The sequence below is a fragment of the Bubalus kerabau genome, chromosome 4, assembly GCF_029407905.1.
Source record: "Bubalus kerabau isolate K-KA32 ecotype Philippines breed swamp buffalo chromosome 4, PCC_UOA_SB_1v2, whole genome shotgun sequence".
Lineage (NCBI taxonomy): Eukaryota > Metazoa > Chordata > Mammalia > Artiodactyla > Bovidae > Bubalus > Bubalus kerabau.
Genome location: NC_073627.1, coordinates 169157697 through 169179841, shown reverse-complemented (window position 1 = coordinate 169179841; position 22145 = coordinate 169157697). Strand labels below are relative to the sequence as shown.

The following is a 22145-nucleotide window of genomic DNA, read 5'->3' as shown; positions in this document are numbered from 1 at the left end:
GCTGCAGTCACCATCTGCAGTGATTTTGGAGCCCAGAAAAATAAAGTCTGACACTGTTTCCACTGTTCCCCATCTATTTCCCATGAAGTGATGGGACCAGATGCCGTGATCTTCATTTTCTGAATGTTGAGCTTTAAACCAACTTTTTCACTCTACTCTTTCATTTTCATCAAGAAGCTCTTTAGTTCCTCTTCACTTTCTGCCATAAGGGTGGTGTCATCTGCATATCTGAGGTTATTGATATTTCTCCTGGCAATCTTGATTCCAGCTTGTACTTCTTCCAGCCCAGCATTACTCATGATGTACTCTGCAAAGAAGTTAAACAAGCAGGGTGACAGCCTGCTTATTATATATATGTATATAGTGTATATATATATATATATTATATACATATAATATACACACATATGTATATTATATATGTGTTTATAATATATATACATGTATATATGTATATACATATATATGTATATAATATACATATGTATATAATATACATACATATACTCTGCATAGAAGTTAAATAAGCAGGGTGACAGCCTGCTTATAATATATATGTATATAATATATAATATACATATATATATATTATATATATGTATATAATATACAGCCTTGACATACTCCTTTTCCTATTTGGAACCAGTCTGTTGTTCCATGTCCAGTTCTAACTGTTGCTTCCTGACCTGCATATAGGTTTCTCAAGAGGCAGGTCAGGTGGTCTGGTATTCCCATCTCTTTCAGAATTTTCCACAGTTTATTGTGATCCACACAGTCAAAGGCTTTGGCATAGTCAATAAAGCAGAAATAGATGTTTTTCTGGAACTCTCTTGCTTTTTTGATGATCCAGCGGATGTTGGCAATTTGATCTCTGGTTCCTCTGCCTTTTCTAAAACCAGCTTGAACATCAGGAAGTTCACGGTTCACATATTGCTGAAGCCTGGCTTGGAGAATTTTGAGCATTTCTTTACTAGCATGTGAGATGAGTGCAATTGTGCGGTAGTTTGAGCATTCTTTGGCATTGCCTTTCTTTGGGATTGGAATGAAAACTGACCTTTTCCAGTCCTGTGGCCACTGCTGAGGTTTCCAAATTTGCTGGCATGTTGAGTGCAGCACTTTCACAGCATCATCCTTCAGGATTTGAAATAGCTCAACTGGAATTCCATCACCTCCACTAGCTTTGTTTGTAGTGATGCTTTCTAAGGCCCACTTGACTTCACATTCCAGGATGTCTGGCTCTAGGTGAGTGATCACACCATCGTGATTTTCTTGGTCATGAAGATCTCTTTTGTACAGTTCTTCTGTGTATTCTTGCCACCTCTTCTTAACATCTCCTGCTTCTGTTAGATCCCTACCATTTCTGTCCTTTATCGAGCCCATCTTTGCATGAAATGTTGCCTTGGTATCTCTAATTTTCTTGAAGAGATCTCTAGTCTTTCCCATTCTGTTGTTTTCCTCTATTTCTTTGCATTGATCGCTGAAGAAGGCTTTCTTATCTCTCCTTGCTATTCTTTGGAACTCTGCACTCAGATGCTTATATCTTTCCTTTTCTCCTTTGCTTTTTGCTTCTCTTCTTTTCACAGCTATTTGCAAGGCCTCCCCAGACAGCCATTTTGCTTTTTTGCATTTCTTTTTCTTGGGAATGGTCTTGATCCCTGTCTCCTGTACAATGTCACGAACCTCAGTCCATAGTTCATCAGGCACTCTATCAGATCTAGTCCCTTAAATCTATTTCTCACTTCCACTGTATAATCTTAAGGGATTTGATTTAGGTCATACCTGAATGATGTAGTAGTTTTCCATACTTACTTCAATTTAAGTCTGAATTTGGCAATAAGGAGTTCATGATCTGAACCGCAGTCAGCTCCCAGTCTTGTTTTTGCTGACTGTATAGAGCTTCTCCATCTTTGGCTGCAAAGAATATAATCAATCTGATTTCAGTGTTGACCATCTGGTGATGTCCATGTGTAGAGTCTTCTCTTGTGTTGTTGCAAGAGGGTGTTTGCTATGACCAGTACGTTCTCTTGGCAAAACTCTATTAGCCTTTGCCCTGCTTCATTCCGTATTCCAAATTTGCCTGTTACTCCAGGTGTTTCTTGACTTCCTACTTTTGCATTCCAGTCCTCTATAATGAAAAGGACATCTTTTTTGGGTGTTAGTTCTAAAAGGTCTTGTAGGTCTTCATAGAACCACAGGAAATCCACAGAAGAGGGGGATATATGTACACATATAGCTGGTTTATTTTGCTGTACAGCAGAAACTAACACAACTCTGTAAAGCAACTATACCGCAGTACAAATTTTTTTCCCATACAAATTTTTTAAAAAATTAGACTCCTTTAAAAACAATCCATATTATATATATATATATATATATATATATATATAGAGAGAGAGAGAGAGAGAGAGAGAATGCTCAGTCGTATCTGACTCTTTGTGACCCCACAGACCATATAGCCCAGAAGGCCCCTCCGTCCATGGAATTCTCCAGGCAAGAATACTGGAGTGGGTTGCCTTTTCCTTCTCCAGAGCATCTTCCCAAGCCAGGGATGGGACCCAGGTCTCCCACATTGCAGGCAGGCTCCTTACCATCTGAGCCACCAGGGAAGCCATATAAATCTTACGCCCGCTCTAACTGAAGTTCATTTCTCTTCTTTTTCCACAACCACACCACGTGGGGAGCCAGTCTTCATTCAGCGTCCCCACTTGCATTCAGCTCAACTCCACACCTCACCGCTCTATTTGACCAGCACTCCCGTTCTGTCTGGGCCACCAGTGACTCCCAGTTGGCATGCTCAGTGGACACTTTCCAGAAGCCCTGTTATTGTCTGTCAGCATCATTCAATATCATGCATCACTCCCTCCTTCGTGAAAAGTTCTTTCATCTTCACCTCCCACCCTCCTACCTGCCCTAACTGTCCTCCCACTCCTCTAGCCACCCTCATCCCTAAATGTGTGAGTCATCAGGTTGACTTCACATGCTACATTCTCTCCCTGGAGAGCTTCAATCACTCCCATGGTTGAAGTTACTATTAAATGCAGATTTTTAAGTCCCCACAGTGGATCACCATCCTGCGATCTAGACCTGCATGTTCATATGCCTACCAGGCATCTCACACGTGTGTCCCAAAGGCATCATGAGCTCATCGTGTCCAAACTAAACTCACCAACTTCCCCTCAAATATATTCCTCTTCTTATGTTCCCTTGGAGAAGGAAAAGGCAACCCACTCCAGTACTCTTGCCTGGAAAATCCCATGGACAGAGCAGCCTGGAGTCCATGGGGTTGCAAAGAGTCAGACACGACTGAGCGACTAACACGTCTTATGTTCCCTATCCTGAGGAATAACACCATCAACCCATCCACTTAGCTGTGCTAGACACCTGGCTCTCTCCTTTATTTCTCCATACCTTTCATATCACATTTCAATCAATTTCAAGATCTGTCAGTTAACATCACCTTGAAAATCATAACTCAAAACTATCACACCCATGCCTTCTTCAGCATCTCCACAGCTACTCTACTTTTTTGTTTTATTTGGATTTAAATTTTTATTGGAGTATAGTTGCTCTGTTAGTTTCTACTGCACAGCTAAATGAATCAGCCACACATACACATATATCCCCTCCCTTTTGGATTTTCCTTCCTATTCAAGTCACCATAGTGCATTAAATAGAGTTCTCTGTGCTATATAGTAGGTTGTCATTATATTATCTGTTTCATACATAGTATCAATTGCATATGTGCGTCAATCCCAACCTCCTCGCTCCTCCCACCCACCTCCTTACTCTCCTACTTTGGACTATTGCTATTTCATTATGGGATCAATGAAACCATCTCTGAGTGGTCCCTCTCTCTCCCATCTGAAACTACTTTCTATCCTATAGTAGGAAACTCTCTCAAAAATGCATATGCAATGAGATCACTCCCTCAGAGCCTCCCATCACCTACAGGACAAAATCCAAACCCCTTACCTAGCAAAAGCTTGGTCCCCCTTCCCACCATCGTTTCTCACTCTTCTGTCTCTACCCCGCCATGCAGTTACAGGGAAATGCTTGTGAAGTACTGCAGGTTAGTGACTGATAGGTGAGTTTGGGCATCAGACAGACATGTATTCGAAGTCTAGCCCTGTCACTCACTAGTCTGCGACCATGGACAAGGTACCTATCCTGAGAACACCACAGGCTTCTCTCTTTCAGAATACGCACTGCCAGCATCATCTAGTAGACCCTCGAAACTAGTCCATCTACCCTGCTGGCTGTCCTAGAATCCCCAGCACACAGTGAAAGTGAAGTCACTCAGTCGTGTCCAGCTCTTTCTGACCTCATGGACTGCAGCCCACCAGGCTCCTCCTCCATCCATGGGATTTTCCAGGCAAGATTACTGGAGTGGGTTGCCATTTTCTTCTCCAGGGGATCTTCCCGACCCAGGGATCAAACTCAGGTCTCCTGCCTTGCAGGTAGACTCTTTACCCTTTGAGCCACCAGGGAATCCCAGCACACAGTAGGCCATCAATACTTATTCTGCATATGAATAAATGAAAAGAATGAATCAACTGTTTCAGTGACGGGATGCTCTCTTCTCAATATCTCTCTTGGCATCTGATTGTTACAAAGTTCTACAAAGAGGGCAGCCAGGGCCTTACAATTCTACCACAGTCATGTTCAGACCCACACAGGGTTTCTAGGCCTGTACTTGGATGCTGCTTAGATTTTCCTTCCCTTGAAAACTCCATCACTGACACCTGTATATTTAGATATGTACACATTTACACTTCCACATGCACATGGGTGAAAAAGGCCAGCAGTGCAATGGAGCCAAGGTGATGGTGCAAGTGTGCACTGTATCTCTATCTTCATGTGAACTATGCTCACCCACCACGTTCTAACGTGCAACTGGGTGCTTTCCGATGTTGTCACCAAAGCCACTCCAAACTCCTCCGACATCGCACATAAGAGTCAGGGAGTGTTGATCGGCCCCATCATCGTAGTGACACAAACCCAAAGGGCAAAGGTGGAGTCAAAGTCAGCTTCAGGGCCAGGGGTTCAGAATGTGGGAGAGAGGAAGGTTGACACAACAGCAGTGAGGAGGATCCTGGGGACTATCACATACCATCCTGTGGTGACCGTGCCTGACTTCGATCAGCTGGGGTGCAAGGCGTGGTATATTACACGCTTTGCAGACCTGACATAGGGCTTCCCTGGTGGCGCAGATGGTAAAGAATCCGCCTGCAATGTAGGAGACCTGGGTTCGATCCCTGGATTGAGAAGATCCCCTGGAGGCCATGGCAACCCATTCCAGTATTCTTGCCTGGAGAATCCCCTTGGACAGAGGAGCCTGGCGGGCTACAGTCCAAAGGGTCACAAAGAGTCAGACATGACTAAGCAACTAAGCACAACACAGCACAGCACAGATCTGACACAAGATGAGAAGAGTTTGGCTCTTGGGTCTTCCCAGGATGCTCTGGAATAGCTCCCACATCCCTGGGTCCCTCAGATTGGCCCCATACCCTCTGGTGCAGAGAGAGAACAGCTAGCCAGTTCTTGGTTTCAGGACTAGCTCTCTGGGTCTCCCAGGTCAGGGCCCACAACAAAGTTCCTCTTGATGCCACTTCTCATCCCTACTTACTTAAAGGGAGGCAGAAAATGGGGAAAATATTGACCTTACAGCGTGAGGCATTAAAAAGCGGCAGTTTCAGCAACAAGCTGAACACTTAGTAGCTAAGGGAAGGATGATGCAACCAGAGGCTGTTAAGGCTCGCTGGCAACTGGGGCTGAAATCTGGCCATTTTATTCTATAGATTTGATTTACACATCTCACTGGCTTTGAATTCAATGAGCCCCGGCTCATTAGGGTAAGCTGAGAGATGGGCAATCTTTTAATTCCATGTAGACCTCATGTAGCTCCTGACAAATCAAGCCCTGGCAGCCACGGGGTGGTTTTTCTTTCACTTCCTGTGGGGAAACTTCTGGGAAAAATCTAGGTCAGTATAGCCTACCGCTTGATTTACAGCAACAACTAATTTCTAACTTGGCTTTATCTGATCTGTCCTGGACAATGTTTTCAGCTGCTCTGGGCAGTCCTGTTAAATTGTGCCGACCTGCAATCATTTTTAGAAATCACTCAACCATCAAAGATTTGATTTGGTCTGCTTAATCTGTGCTGACCTCACTTCATTTTGCAAGGTTAGGGCTTCTGTATCGCCACCCACTGCAGAAGCCTTCCAGCTGCATCTACATCATCATGCTTTTCAAAGCACTTCCGTATCTCTTATCTGCCACTACTGAGAGACCAGGTAATGCTAACTCCTTATCAAGGATGAGAAGACTCAAACATGGAAGGATCTCATGACGAGACCATGACACTGCTGCATTAGAATCAAGACTCATGCCAGGAAGAGTCACCCCATTTCACGACACTTAACACATACATACCGGCCCTAGGCAAGAATAAGCTCAGTGAGGCCAAGAAAATGACCTGTGGTCTCCCTTTACCCTGTCTAATCATGCATGCTAAGTCGCTTTAGTCATGTCTGACTCTTTGAGGTCCTAGCAGTAGGACCACCAGGCTTCTCTGTCTAGAGGGTTCTCCAGGCAAGAACACTGGAGTGGATTGCCATGCCCTCCTCCAGGGTGTCTCCCCAACCCAGAGATCGAACCCTCGTCTCCTGCTTTGGCACACAGGTTCTTTATCACTAGCAACACCTGGGAAGCCCCTTACCCTGCCCTGACTTCTGTTAAATATGGACAATGGAGCCAGATGAAATAAACACACATTTTGCCATGGATGATATAAATGGTGTGCTGGTACGGAAACCTCCCATCTGCTCTGAGGGAAGAGAACAGCTGTTCCTCGTCAGCCCCTCCTCGCTTCCTCCACCCCTGCTTTTCCCAGGTTCTACAGCTAGATCGTCAGCGCCCCCATCCTCAGGCTCAGTCCTACCCCGTGTCTCGGCCAGTGAAGACCACGGTGGGAAGGATGTTCAAAGGTAAGAACCACCCCCCACGCCCCCACCCCCAGGTTCCTTCCTTCCTTCTGAGCAACCTCTGCGGTCTCAGTGATTCCACCAACAACCCTCACCTCCAAATCTAGGCTTGGTAACTCGGGAGGAATGGCTGGAATTCCACGCTGCCCCTCCTTTGCGGTTTTATTACACTGCCTACCACCCTGCTCCCTTTACAGATGGGCGTTCCCATCGCCCACTGTCCTCAACTCTCAGCAGCTCCTCAGATCCTGGCTCCAGATAGTGGAGACTGTGAGCAGTCTCTGCACCTCTGACCAGGCACATCATCAATCCCTAGTTCTGTTATGTGACCAAGACGGCCACTCCTTGGCCAGTGGGGCACCTGCTGCACGTTCCCGTCCGGGCCCGGGGGCTGGGCCAGTGACCCATGTCACCCATGGCTTCTGCTCAGAGCCCTCCCAGTTGGCCAGCTGCCTTATATTCAGAATGCCTTATATCCAGCTTCTTCCAGATATACCGTGACTTGCTTTAAGAAAACACAATACACGCCACAGTGGCTGCGTCAGTTTATATTCCCACCAACAGTGCAGGAGGATTCCCTTTTCTCCATACCCTCTCCAGCATTTACTGTTTGTAGATTTTTTGATGATGGTCATTCTGACTGGTGTGAGGTGATATCTCATTGTAGTTCTGAGCTGCATTTCTCTAATAACTAGAGATGCTGAGCATTTTTGTAAAGCAACGATACCCCAATTAAAAAAAAATAATAACACACACACAAAAGAAAACACAATGTAAATAGAAATACCAGCAGATAATTATTCCTAATGCAGAGTATCATGAGAAACGCTGGGCTGGAAGAAGCACAAGCTGGAATCAAGATTGCCGGGAGAAATATCAATAACCTCAGATATGCAGATGACACCACCCTTATGGCAGAAGGTGAAGAGGAACTTAAAAAGTCTCTTGATGAAGGTGAAAGAGGAGAGTGAAAAGGTTGGCTTAAAACTCAACATTCAGAAAACGAAGATCATGGCATCTGGTTCCATCACTTCATGGCAAATAGATGGGGAAACAGTGTCAGACTTTATTTTTCTGGGCTCCAAAATTACTGCAGATGGTGCTGCAGCCATGAAATTAAAAGACGCTTACTCCTTGGAAGGAAAGTTATGACCAACATAGATAGCATATTGAAAAGCAGAGACATTACTTTGCCAACAAAGGTCCATCTAGTCAAGGCTATGGTTTTTCCAGTGGTCATGTATGGATGTTAGAGTTGGACTGTGAAGAAGGCTGAGTGCCGAAGAATTGATGCTTTTGAACTGTGGTGTTGGAGAAGACTCGAGAGTCCCTTGGACTGCAAGGAGATCCAACTAGTCCATTCTAAAGGAGATCAGCCCTGGGATTTCTTTGGAAGGAATGATGCTAAAGCTGAAACTCCAGTACTTTGGCCACCTCATGCGTAGAGTTGACTCACTGGAAAAGACTCTGATGCTGGGAGGGATTGGGGGCAGGAGGAAAAGGGGACGACAGAGGATGAGATGGCTGGATGACATCACTGATTCGATGGACGTGAGTCTGAGTGAACTCCGGGAGTTGGTGATGGACAGGGAGGCCTGGCGTGCTGCAAGTCACGGGGTTGCAAAGAGTCGGACACGACTGAGCGACTGAACTGAATAATACAGAATGTTTCACATATGCAAACTCACTACCTAGTTTTTAAATGTGACTAACTTTCCATCATGCATTGGAAATATGATTTAATTTATAAAAGACAACCCAATTCATAAAATACAATATTCCTTTTATGTTGTTTTGATCCGATCACCCTTTCACTGCCCTTTCCCCACCTCATGCCCTCACTTCCCTCTTTGGGAAGCTTTTAGATTCCACCATCAATAACCATGACCACAGTCTTTCAAAAACCCAACTCAGATGAAATTCAACACTTTGCCTGTATCTGCACATATTCAGCTGAAAATGCTGGAGGAAAGCATAGGACCATGTTGTCTGGTTTTGTTTTTGATTCATGAATTTAAATTGTAGGGAGGCCTCAGAGGTATCCAGAAATCTGTATTTCCCTAGTTTAATTACTCTTGAACTGTCTCAGAGAATGATATTACACCTTCTGTCTCCTCAAATTTCCAATGCCTCTTCCCCCTTCCTCACTGCCGGTGGCTGACCTTGCTTCCCATTTCACTGCGAAACCGGAAGCAGTCAGAAAGCCTCCTCCACACCCTCCACCACGGGCTCCAGCCTCCTCGCTGGTCCCACAGGCTCTACCATCACTCTCGGAAGACTCTCCTTCATTTGTACCCTTGATGACATCCTCACTCCCTAACTCAAGGATGTCCTTCCAGCAATTGTCTCTCTCTTTTCCTACCTCAGCAACTTTTCCAGTCTCCAGATCATTCTCAACAGCCCTCAATCATGCTCTACCATGTCTAAAAGCAGACTCCTTTAAGCCCAAATTCTTCTTCGTCTACCTCTCCCTTTCTCGTTTGCCCTTTACGGCAAAACTTCTTGAAAGTACCCGTTGATCACCCACTTACTTATTTTGTCCACCTCCCAATTCTCTTCCCCTTTGGTTACTAATCTGATCTCTATATCTAGTCTCAGCACCACAGCTAAAGTGATCCTTAAAAAAATTTAAAAATAGGTCAGATGATGCTCAAATAAATCCTCCAATGGATCCTCATTTCACCTAAAGTGAAAGCCATCCTGGACTTCCCTGGTGATCCAGTGGTTAAGAATCTACCTGCCAATGCAGGGGACATGGGTTCGATCCCCAGTCCGGGACGATCCCACAGGCCCGGGAACAACTAAGCCTGTGCACCACAACCGCTGAAGCCCAGGGACCTAGAGCCCACGCTCTGCGACACGAGAAGCCGCTGCAACGAGAAGCCCAAAGAGTAGTCCCCACTCGCTCCAACTAGAGAAAGCCCACATGCAGCAACAAAGACCCAGCACAGCCAAAAATAAAATCAAATGAAGAATTCAGTTATATAAGAAAAAAAAAACCCATGCTGCCTGAGTTACATAAGCTTAGACTCACTAGTTTATCGATCCCACTTACTTTATAGCTTTAAGTTCACAGAAAATGAGTTTAATGAATGAAACTTTCCATTTTAGCAAGTCCATTCTGCAAATAAATCAAAGGGTCAATGGTTTTCACGTTTCTCCTCGTTTTACAACTGAGTTATGTCAGAGGCCACACCATCCTTCCCATGAGGCACATGCATATTTTGTTGGCACAAAAGGGGAAATCCACGGCCTCTGGAAAAATAATAGTGTCGTGTTAACAGGCAGTGAGGAAAAAGACATGTGTAACTTTGGATGAGGCTGCTTTATAAGCCAGGCAATGGCTTGGAAGCCCAAGACAGGGCTTTCCTACGGCACTGGAGCCTGGAGCCTGGAAGGTGAATCCACCGTGTCTGGTAATCACTCTACCAGCTACACTTCAGGTAACTAATGAGCAACGTGGGAACAAGGCTCTACCACACAGCCAATACCCTAGGTGCTTGGGGAAGTACTTTAGCAAATATACCCTAATTTTTAAATCATGGAGATGTATATCGATGGTAGAGGTCACCTGGTCCACTTCACCTGATCCATAAAGTGCCTTTTCTACCTACATACCAAGTTATCTGTTCAGTTTCTGCATCCTGGGACAGGTTGTTCATTATCCCATGAAGGAGTTAATTTCAAACAGGGCCAGCTCCAAACACTGAGGAATTTTTCTTTATCTTGTGTTGACAGCTGCCTCCCTGAAACTGATATCCACTGGTTTGGATGCAACTTTCATGACTGCTTGGTTGTACATCTGTGTTTCCAGCACCAAATCAGGAGGTCATAAATGGAGCACAGTCCTTTAAATCCTGCCACTTGTCAGGCAGCAATCAAAGTGGAATTCGGAAAAAAGAAATCCATGGCCCTTTGACATGGTAATTGGAATTCTGACCACTTCTTCTAAGACACATGCATATCTTCACCAGAGAGCCTGGAAAGGTATCAACTTGCCTGCCCAGATTTTTTTTTGAGTGAGGGTGATCATGTGACTCAGTCTCCCCAGACCATAACTTCCTTCTCTCTCTGGGAAGGCTCATGCCTGGTACCTGGCTGCCTTCCCTAAGGATAGCAGAGCATCAGGATCTCCTCCTGGGCTGCTGTGGACTGTGGGCCGTGAGAGTCGGTGAAGGATCTCAAGATGCCTGGATAGAAACTTGCTCTAAAAGCCATTGACTGGGTAGCTTCTGGGGGGACCATCCCCTGAAACCAAGAAGGCCTTTGCTAATTCCCTGAAATCCTGGCACAAGTCCCTCAACTCATGAATTGAGTTGGTTACCCTGCCTGAGAAGCCACCTGCCATCGACTGGGTTTCCTACATGGCCAACGAGGCAAAGTCTGGCTTGGTGGGTGACTCTGAGAAGAAGTTTAATGCCCTGAAAGTTCCTGTGCTGGAGGATAAATTATACTGCCAAGGTGGATCCTGAGGAAAAAGAAGATATGAAAAGTTGTGATGAGTTTTTGTCTCTCTCAAAGACCAGGATTCAGGAATATGAGAAAGAGCTGGAGAAGATGAGGAACATAATTCCACCTGATCAGATGACCATTGAGGACTTGAATGAAGTCTTCCCAGAAACCAAATTAGACAGGAGGAAGTACCTGTACTGGCCTCAAAAGCCATTTGAGAATTTATAAACTTGAGTATGGGAGAAAGTTCTGGTTCTCAGATTATAAACTCTGGACATTAAAAATAATTACATAGTGCAAAAAAAGAAAAGCTCCAAAAAAAAAAAAAAAGAAAAGAAAAGCTCCTTCTGCCTTCAATGAGCAGTCTCCCTACCCCAAGAGCATCCTCAGTTGTTCCAATTTTTTCCTTGAAGCTAAAAAATCTTAAGCTATTGTTTTTCAGGCTTTCTGATACAGCCAAATGTACTCCTTGCTAATAATTATGTAACCAACTAAAATTCTATTTATGAAAATCTCATAACAGCATGAGAAAACATTCATGTAAATGTTAAGTGAGAAAAACTCAAAGCAAAATGCATATGGAGTCTAATTACACCTACATAAAATCGATGCCAAGAAAATCCCCCAAATTTCTTTGGTGTCGAAGTCAAGGGCATTGTTTTTCCTTTTAGAATGCTAAAATATTTATTTAGTGTCAGGACCCAGGCCAAACACTTTTAAATGATTTCATTCTTTTCACTTGTTTGCACATTTCACGTTTTGTTTAGAATGAGAAGATGTTACTAAATATAAGAATTCCTCTGTCCTGGAAAACTCAAAGGAAAAAAGATCAACCAGTTATGATTCGGGAAAAGATCCACAGACGTGAACTTTGCCAGTCCTCTCGGTACTACCATCATTAGGGTTGTCAACTAACCAGGAAAACACGTGCTGGAGGTATTGGAAGACTGGCAGGAAATTGACAAATTAACCTCAACTACAAGAAAGTCATATATCTGCTTGATTTCATTAGTATTGCGTAAATAATAATGGTTGTTGAAAACGAGGAGAAAACAACCAAGTTTTATGATTTTAGCTCTAGAACGACAGGCTGCTATGGGGCTTCTTAATATTATTTTGGAGGAATAAGCTATTGAAATGCAGATCCATTCAAATCCGACTGAGATTACAGCTTGGAGTTAATTAACTGAGTTCCTATTGTGTGTAAACTGAATTTTAAAATATAATCAAAGTATGTAGCTGATACTATTTCTAACCCGCTGTGGTGCCATGCTGACTATCTTATTTCCTTGATGCCATGCTCCATTTCATGAAAGAAACTGCAGGAGGGTGTAATGCATTTTCTCCAGTGATGAGGTGACATGGACATAATGCCACCTGGCCAGGTGAAGATTTCTGCTTAACTCAGGGTAAACCAGGAAACTTAACTGCATTCTTAAGCCCCCCGGGGGAACCATCCAAGCAGTTTTGGCAGCGGCAATGCCACAACTCAGCCATCTAATTCAGCTGTGGGAGCTGCGCTGGGAGTTGTCCTTCTCTGGAACCACCTAGAAAAAAAGTGGGGCTTCGAGGGTGGCCAGACAGTTATATTATATGACAGTCATTGATTTTCTTTGGACTCTATGTGTCTGGTCTGGGACACAGCCATAGGGCTCCCAAGCTCTAAGGAGTATGTGTATGGCAAGTGTCTTCATTTAGACATGCATTAATCTCATCTACTTTTTAATTCTCAAGGTGCACATACCAATCAAATGCAGACACTTTCCAAGCCGCTGTCTCCATCTCCTCTCTGCACTGGGTCTGCTATGGGAGGGAGCAGCACGGTGAGGGGTGGGGGATTAAAGCCTGTGCGCCTTCTCCTCCTGTTGATACTAAATTGCTTTTGTCCTTTCTGCATCCTTCCCATGCAGCTGATACACACACCTGCATCAGGCTGTTGAGCCGATGAGGACTGAATGGGCTGTGTCTAGTCATAAAGCTTGGTGAAAGCTTCCAGGTCTCTGATCTCTGCTTGGCAACTCACCAGCATTTCAGGAGATGAAATAATAAATTCGTCTCCAAGGTAACCCTCTTTCTGTCTTGGATCCAAATAATCTGAAGGGTCCCCCCAAGCTTGCATAACATACACAACCAGAAAATAAGGCTCAACAGGATGAAATCAGCAGGGAGAGAGCACTGTCTGCCAGGACCAATGAGTCTGGGCAGCAGCATTTTGAGTCCACCTCTGCCCGACCTCTCACCTCAGTTCTGACAACCAGATTTCAGATGTCTCTGGGGCCTGGAGTCCCGGCCCTAAAGCCCAGGCCTATGCCTCAAGTCCTACACACTGACTGATGACAGGCTCTAGAGGCTGCTAACCTAAGCTGGATTCGTCTTTTCTTTTTTGAAAAAGTAAAGCAAAAAGGTTCTAATTTTATTGAATGTACCCTGTGTTGATGATCCCTATGTGCTACCTTTCATCCATTTTAACTGTTCAACTCCACTGCAGTTCAATTATCTGGAATCTTGAAGAAATCATGGCAGCACAGAGTGTTTCTAAGCAATGCATCTCTATTCCTCTTTCTCTATGTTCCGGTTTTTTGATCTCGACCAAGAACTTTGTTCTGAGCTGCTGCGTAACACAGGGAGCTCAACTCGGTGTTCAGTGATGACCTAGAGGAGTGGGAGGGGGTGGGGGGTTGGAGTGGGATGGGGGTGAAGAGGGAGGCTCAAGAGGGAGGGACATATGTAGGCTTATAGCTGATTCACATTGTTGCAAGCAGAAACGAACACAACACTGCAAAGGAATTATACTCCAATCTTAAAAAAAAAAAATAAGAAATTACTTCTAGATGGATTGCTATCTCATTCTATGGCTGGGTACTAGGTTCCCCCTTTGCCACCATTCTGGGAATCCTCTTCCCCTTTCTCGTGTCTGAGCTTGCTTTTAAGGACTTCCTCTGGAGAAGGGAATGGAAACGCACTCCAGGATTCTTGCCTGGAGAATTCCATGGACAGAGGAGCCTGGTGGGCTACACAGTCCATGGGGTTGCAAAGAGTCGAACACAACTGAGCAATTTCCACTTTCCTTTCAGTTTTTCTCTCCATTGGAACCTCAAGCTTCCACGAGTGCTAAACTCTGAGGACAACAGGTTTGCCAGCTGAGGTGACATTTCTCAGAACAACTAAAGAGCAGCAAGTTTCTCCAGAGTTGGTCCCATCATCTTGCTGTCTTAGGCTGCCTACCACATCCGCCCATCCCACCTCACCACCCTGCTGTAATTAATCAGACTGGGCTATTTAAAAGGTTTGCTGCTATAAATGGCCAAAGTTCTTAAGGCTCATTCTCCATCTCCCAGTCACCACTGCAGACACCCACACATAAGCCAATTGTCTAATCAAGGCTTGGGGTCCTCAAATGTCATTCTTCCCTCCAAGGCAGTCCGAAACCCCTATTAAAGAATACAGAGTCTCCACTGACTGTAAAAGGAAACTGTAGTGAATGCTCTACTGCTTCCAAGTGTTTAGAAAATAAAAGGCTATAAATAGAGCTGTAGAAATCAACAATAACAGATTCTCCAGACTTAAAGTCTCCATTTTGAACTAAAGCAAAGATAAAATTAAGATGACAGATGGGCTTTATCTCAAGTACTAAGCTGCTAGGTTGGTCACAGTAACTCTACTGAGAGCACTGTGTTGAGAAGGATTCTGAGGCCAAATCTGAGCTGAACTGGCAATAATCCCATGATCAATTAGTGATACACAGGACCAAGTTAGTCAGTCACTCAGTTGTGTCCAACTCTTTGCAGCCCCATGGATTGAAGCCCACCATGCTCCTCTGTCAAGGCAAGAATACTGGAGTGGGTAGCCATTCCTTTCTCCAAGAGATCTTCCTGACCCTGGGATCGAACCCACAAGACCAAAGAGAGGCAGTTATTTGCCAGACCTGGAGTGATCCTTTGCATGGGCTTTGGAACCAGATCTGGGGTCAAATTCAAACTCAGCCACCTTTGCCTAGAATAATATTTAACTTCGAGTTAACATTTCCATGCCTACTAAAATAGTGATAACAGCACTATACCTTTAACAGAGTATCAGAGTTCCCATTAAATGTTTGCAAAGCAAAATATGAGTATTAATACATATTAAATGCCCAATAAACAGAAGCACTTATGATACTAATTCTTTAGCTCCAAATCAGTTCTCAAATGTAAATGCCCTAAAATAGGCTCCTCTGACTCAAAGGTTTATTTACGTTGATTCCCATCTTGTTTTCAAATCAATAAACCACATGCTGGTGTGTAGGAGGCACTGGGTAACAGTTGATGATAAATACAGCATTTCTGCTCAGCTTCCTCTCCACCAACAGCACCTCTGCACTAGCAGGGACGGAGGACTATGAGTGGCTCTAGACTGAATTCTCAGCTTTTCCTAAAAATAAGCTCACAGACTGAGTCACCCCTTTATTCCCAGGCTCCTCTGAAAGTTGAACAGGATGTCACAGTGTCCAGAAATAGCCTCCACATTCCAACTCTAAATTGGCCTCCATCGACAATCAGGCTTTCAGCTGAAGTTGGTTCAGATGCTTCTTCTGGGTTTCCGTCTACAGAGAATGACACGAGCGATAATAAGAGCTAAAGGTGACCCCTGCACAAAACAGAGAGGCCACCTCAGAAGCCTGCAGCAATTTACCACCTCCAACAGCAATGGGACACTGGGCAAGCAGGCAAGCACCCTTGCCTCCACTCTGCCACCAGAGCAATCTCTGATAAACTCTGGGTCTTCGTGGCTCCACCAACCACGGGACCGAGTCCTGGCCCCTGAACCTGGCATGCCTGGCCTTCTGTGACCCAGCACCCACTGCCCTTGTGGCCTCACTTCCTGGCACGCTCCAGCCACACCCACCTCCTCTCATTTTCCTGCTGCTGCTCTGCTCCCTCACGAGCCTTGAGCCTTTGTCCACGCTGCCCGTTTGGCCTAGAACTTGGAACAAAGATCATTCTCATCTTGGCCACCCTCACCAGGCCTAGGCTACTTTTGGGCTTTTTAGGGAGGACAGGAGGGGCTGAATGGAGCCCTGGGGCAGAGCAAGGGAATGAGCGAACCTATGAGACACAGGCCACATGGACCACACCGTGGGGACCCAGAGGAGAGGTGGAGGGTCCCGGGGTAGGTGTGCTGGAGGCAGAGAGATGTGCAGGACACAGCCCTGCATGAGCTTGGACAAGTTACATAGCCGCATTGATGTTTTCCCTGAAATGAAAGGCAGAAAATGACACCTGCCCTGCTCTTTGATGCACAAAAAGAGCATGGAAGTGAGAGAATTCTGCAAACGCTAAAAGAGCTATGAATCCACCGGGAATGTTTTCGTCATTCTTGGTGATGAGGAAGGGGACAATCCAGGGCCTTGAACGAAACAGCCCTGATGGTTACTGAGCTGATATTCTGAGTTCTGGGATGTGGTCTAAAGCTCTACCCTCTGTTTTTAACTGGCTTTTGTGGAGGGAATATTCACCCTTTCTTCATCACATCTTCCCTGGTGGCTTAGATGGTAAAGCATCTGCCTGCAATGCAGGAGACTCAGGTTCGATCCCTGGGTCAGGAAGATCCCCTGAGGAAGGAAATGGCAGCCCACTCCAGTACTCTTGCCTGGAAAATCCCATGGACGGAGGAGGCTGGTGGGCTACAGTCCATGGGGTCACAAAGAGTCGGTCACGACTGAGCGACTTCACTTTTCATCACATCTTAGTGTGAAATGCTGTTCTTGGCCTTGACTAGAGGCTTCGAAGATAAACGGCTTCTACTGGAGACAGAGGGTGAGGAGACCCTGAGGGTCCTGGGTGCTAGAGGAAGTCAGGAGTGTGACAAAACGCAGAGGCTTGAGTCACTCATGGCGGATGGCATCCCACTACTCTTGAGTCCCTGGGCCACTTCCCTTGGGACACGGTTTCTACTGCCACAGCCAGAAGCAGACTAGGATGCAAATGGCCATTACTGTGAGATGCAAGTGCCCCTGACAGTAAGCAGAGACCCTGGTATGGGTTGAATTACGTCCCTCCACCACAGACACAGTGCAACCCTCAGCCCTCAGTCAGTTCAGTTCAGTTCAGTCGCTCAATCGTGTCCAAGTCTTTGCGACCCCATGGACTGCAGCATACCAGGCCTCCCTGTCCATCACCAACTCCCGGAGTTCACTCAGACTCACGTCCATTGACTCAGTGATGCCATCCAGCCATCTCATCCTCTGTTGTTCCTTCTCCTTCTGCCCTCAATCTTTCCCAACATCAGGGTCTTTTCAAATGAGACAGTTCTTCGCATCAGGTGGCCAAAGTATTGGAGTTTCAGCTTCAACATCCGTCCTTCCAATGAACACCCAGGAGTGATTTCCTTAAGGATGGACTGGTTGGATCTCCTTGCAGGCCAAGAGACTCTCAAGAGTCTTCTCCAACACCACAGTTCAAAAGCATCAGTTCTTCAACCCTCAGCTTTCTTTATGGTCCAACTCTCACATCCATACATCACTAGTGGAAAAACCATACCTTTGACTAGACAGACCTTTGTTGGCAAAGTAATGCCTCTGCTTTTTAATATGCTATCTAGATTGGTCATAACTTTTCTTTCAAGGAGCAAGCATCTTTTAATTTCATGGCTGCAGTGACCGTCTGCAGTGATTTTGGAGCCCCCAAAATTAGTCTGTCACTGTTTCTACTGTTTCCCCATCTATTTGCCATGAAGTGATGGGACCAGATGCCATGATCTTCGTTTTCTGAATGTTGAGTTTTAAGCCAACTTTTTCACTCTCCTCTTTCACTTTCATCAAGAGGCTCTTTAGTTCTTCTTTGCTTTCTGCCATAAGGGTGGTGTCATCTGCATATCTGAGGTTATTGATATTTCTCCCAGCAATCTTGATTCCAGCTCGTGCTTCATCCAGCCCAGCATTTCTCATGATGTACTCCGCATATAAGTTAAATAAGCAGGGTGACAATATACAGCCTTGACGTATTCCTTTTCCTATTTGGAACCAGTCTGTTGCTCCATGTCCAGTTCTAACTGCTGCTTCCTGACCTGCATACAAATTTCTCAAGAGGCAGGTCAGGTGGTCTGGTATTCCCATCTCTTTAAGCATTTTCCAGAGTTTGTTATGGTCCACACAGTCAAAGGCATAGGCAGAATATGACCTTATAAATAGGGTCTTTACAGAGGTGTTGGGCTTCCCAGGTGGCGCTAGTGGTAAAGAACCCACCTGCCAAGGCAGGTGACATAAGAGACATGGGTTTGATCCCTGGGTTGGGACCATGCCAGCCCAGGAGGAGTTGGGCATGGCAACCCACTCCAGGATTCTTGAATGGAGAATTCCATGGACAGTGGAGCCTGGCGGGCTATATTCCCTAGGGTTGCAAAGAGTCAGACATGACCAAAGCGACTTAGAACACACACACACATGCACAGAGGTCATGAAAATTATGTCATTATGGCGGGGCTTAATCCAGCATGATTGGTATCCTTATGAAAAGGGGAAATCTGGACATGGACACATGTAGAAGAGCTTGTGAAGGGATAAGACAGGGGCAGGGACAAGACAAGGAGAAAGGCCTGGAGCTGACCCCACCCTCAGAGCCCTCAGATGAAACCTAGCCTGCTGATACTTGATCTCGCATTCCAGCCTCTGGAACTGGGAGACCATACACTTCTGTCACTGAAGCCAACCCAGTCTGTGGCACTTGGTTATGACAGCCCTAAGAAACTAACAGGGCCTGTTTATAACAATCCTGGGGAAAAAAGAACTTCAGAAGCCGCAGTAGTCCAAATTGTTAGACTGTCCATGGGTTCAGTGGGTGAAAAACACAGGCACTAACCCCACGCAGGACATTCTGGAACCTGCTGACCTTACTGTCACTAACTCCAGTAGCGGCTCATTTTTATTTATGTATTTTGAAACTCCCTTGTGGCCATCCTGAATACCCAGGCTCCTGGTTCATAGGCACGACTCCTGCCTTGATGGTCCACAGCATGCAGTGGTCAAGGATGCTGCTCACTATTGCCTTCAAGGTCACAGTGGGTGTCCAGCCCACTCTTTTCTCAAGGGGAGATCGGTAGATCTCCAGGAATGAGATGAACCAGACTGAAAGCTGCTGTCGATGTGGAAGGAAGGCATCAAGAGGGGACTGAACTCAAATATTATTGTGGATCAAAAAACTGTCGCCTGCCATTCCAGTAAACAAGGCTGCTGCCCACCATCAAGCCATCAGCAACTGCAGATGCCCCAGAGGTGTACCCTGAGGGGAATTCAAGAAGGAGAATAAAAAGGATACTGGCCCCAGATAGTTAAGATGCATATCAAAAGAAATTTCAAGGAGCCAAACTCTTGCATCTTCTCATACATAGAAAAACACTAAAATCTGGGTTTGTATGTGTGTGTGTGTGAATAGCCATCTTTTGATGTTGAACTACATGCTTATTTCATCAGCAAAAGCTCCTATGTATCCTGCCTCTTCCCTCACCTCTTTGGAACAGTCCCTCAGGGCTGTCTGACAGGCTGCCATCCCCAGCTACAGTGCTCAGTACGGTCACTGAAGAAAACATAATTCTCAGCTTTTAAGTTGTGCGATTTTGGTGAGGGCAACACAGCCCAAGCATCCTGTCATGGCCCCAGATAAAAGGGGAAAGCTGGTAAAGTGACCATCTCATCTGAATGAGCACTTACTGGGTATCCAGGATGTGATGGCTTCTCTCAAACTTGGGAACCCCAAGTGGGGGCCGGTGCTTCCTTGCCTTTTGAGCTTAGACAGGAGACAAGAGACACAACACACCTGGGAGAGTTTAGATGGAAAACTGTACAGAAGGAGGAGCCTGGGGAAACTCGCTAGGGAAGAGCCTCAAGCAGGTGGCTGGGGTGACGTCAGGTGAGGGACAGTGCATGTCTGTGCTGTCCAGCATGTGGTGTCCAGCTCTTTGTGACCCATGGGTGGCAGCACTCTGTCCATGAAATTTTCCAGGTAAGAATACTGGAGTGGGTTGCCTTTTTTCTACTCCAGGGCAGAGAGGGAGCTTTAAAGCAGACACCTGGCTAAGAAAAAATTAAGGGGAAATTCTCTGACTGTCTGGCGGTTAAGACTCCGCACTTCCACTGCAGGGGTCAAGGGTTCGATCTCTGATTTAGGAACTATTTAATAAAATCGTGCATGCCATGTGGCACCACCAAAAAAAAAAGATAAAAATAAATAGTCATACCTTATTAAAAAAAAAAGAAATCAAGGAGTCCAGGGATGAGCCAGAATCACGATGGCCATTTAAAGGCTATTATCACTAACCTGTAGCTGAAATATTGCATCACCTTTAGTTACAAACAGAAGGACAAGCCTCAGAAATATCTTCAGTTCCTATGACTTTGTCATAAATAGCAATCACAGGTATTGTCATATTACATTATAGTTGTGGGAGACGAATATCACTTATGTTCATCAATAATTAGAAATCGGAGATTGTATTGGAATAGTCACTTCAGTTCAGTTCAGTCACTCAATCATATCCAACTCCTTTGCAACCCCATGGACTGCAGCACGCCAGGCCTCCCTGTCCATCACCAACTCCTGGAGTTTACTCAAACTCATGTCCATTGAGTCAATGATGCCATCAAGCCATCTCATCCTCTGTCGTCCCCTTCTCCTCCTGCCCTCAATCTTTCCCAGCATCAGGGTATTTTCCAATGAGTCAGCTCTTTGCATCAGGTGGCCAAAGGATTGGAGTTTCAGCTTCAGCATCAGTCCTTCCAATCAATATTCAGGACTGATCTTTAGGATGGACTGGTTGGATCTCCTTGCTGTTCAAGGGACTCTCAAGAGTCTTCTCCAACACCACAGTTCAAAAGCATCAGCACTCAGCTTTCTTCATAGTCCAACTCTCACATCCATACATGACCACTGGAATGCCACTAGCTTTTATTTAATACAACAATACAGAAGCATGTGCTGTGTGGTCGGCCATGTCCGACTCTGTGTGACTCCTAGGACTGTAACCCACTAGGCTCCTCTGTCCATGGAATTTTCCAAGGAAGCATACTAGAGTGGGTTGTCATTCCCTTCTCCAAATATAGAAGCATATACATTACCTATCACAATTTTCTAATAATGACCTGCCTGTATTTCAATGTAATTGGTCATCTTTTTAATCCTATGTATTTTATCTTGTGCATTGAAGCATTATTCTGAGTCCACAAGCCTGGGAAGGAATCTGAGACATAAAACAGTTTAAGAACCCTGCTTTAAGGTTAATAAAATATCAATAACCTCATATATACAGATGACACCACCCTTAAGGCAGAAAGCGAAGAAGAACTAAAGAGCCTCTTGATGAAAGAGAAAGAGGAGAGTGAAAAAGTTGGCTTAAAACTCAACATTCATAAAACGAAGATCATGGCATCTGGTCCCATCACTTCATGGCAAATAGATGGGGAAACAGTGGAAACAGTGACAGACTTTATTTTTGGGGGCTCCAAAATCACTGCAGATAGTGACTGAAGCCATGAAATTAAGACACTTGCTCCCTGGAAGAAAAGTTATGACCAACCTAGACAGCATATTAAAAAACAGAGATATTACTTTGTCAACAAAGGTCCGTCTAGTCAAAGCTATGGTTTTTCCAGTGGTCATGTATGGATGTAAGAGTTGTACCATAAAGAAAGATGAGGGTTGAAGAACTGATGCTTTTGAACTGTGGTGTTGGAGAAGACTC

The 22145-nt window shown here is 45.1% G+C and overlaps 1 protein-coding gene, 1 long non-coding RNA gene and 1 pseudogene across 4 annotated transcripts in view; 2 read left to right on the top strand and 1 right to left on the bottom strand.

Moving 5' to 3' along the window:
* Positions 1-22145, bottom strand: part of PALM2AKAP2 (PALM2 and AKAP2 fusion) — a 512284-nt gene that overhangs the window by 333033 nt on the left and 157106 nt on the right. The gene's annotated exons all lie outside the window — the stretch shown is intronic.
* On the top strand, positions 6681-14766 carry LOC129650630 (uncharacterized). Its single transcript, XR_008713901.1, has 3 exons — positions 6681-6986; positions 13346-13497; positions 14510-14766. It is a non-coding gene; the product is annotated as an uncharacterized LOC129650630 (long non-coding RNA).
* Positions 11170-11732, top strand: LOC129650629 (ATP synthase subunit d, mitochondrial-like; annotated as a pseudogene).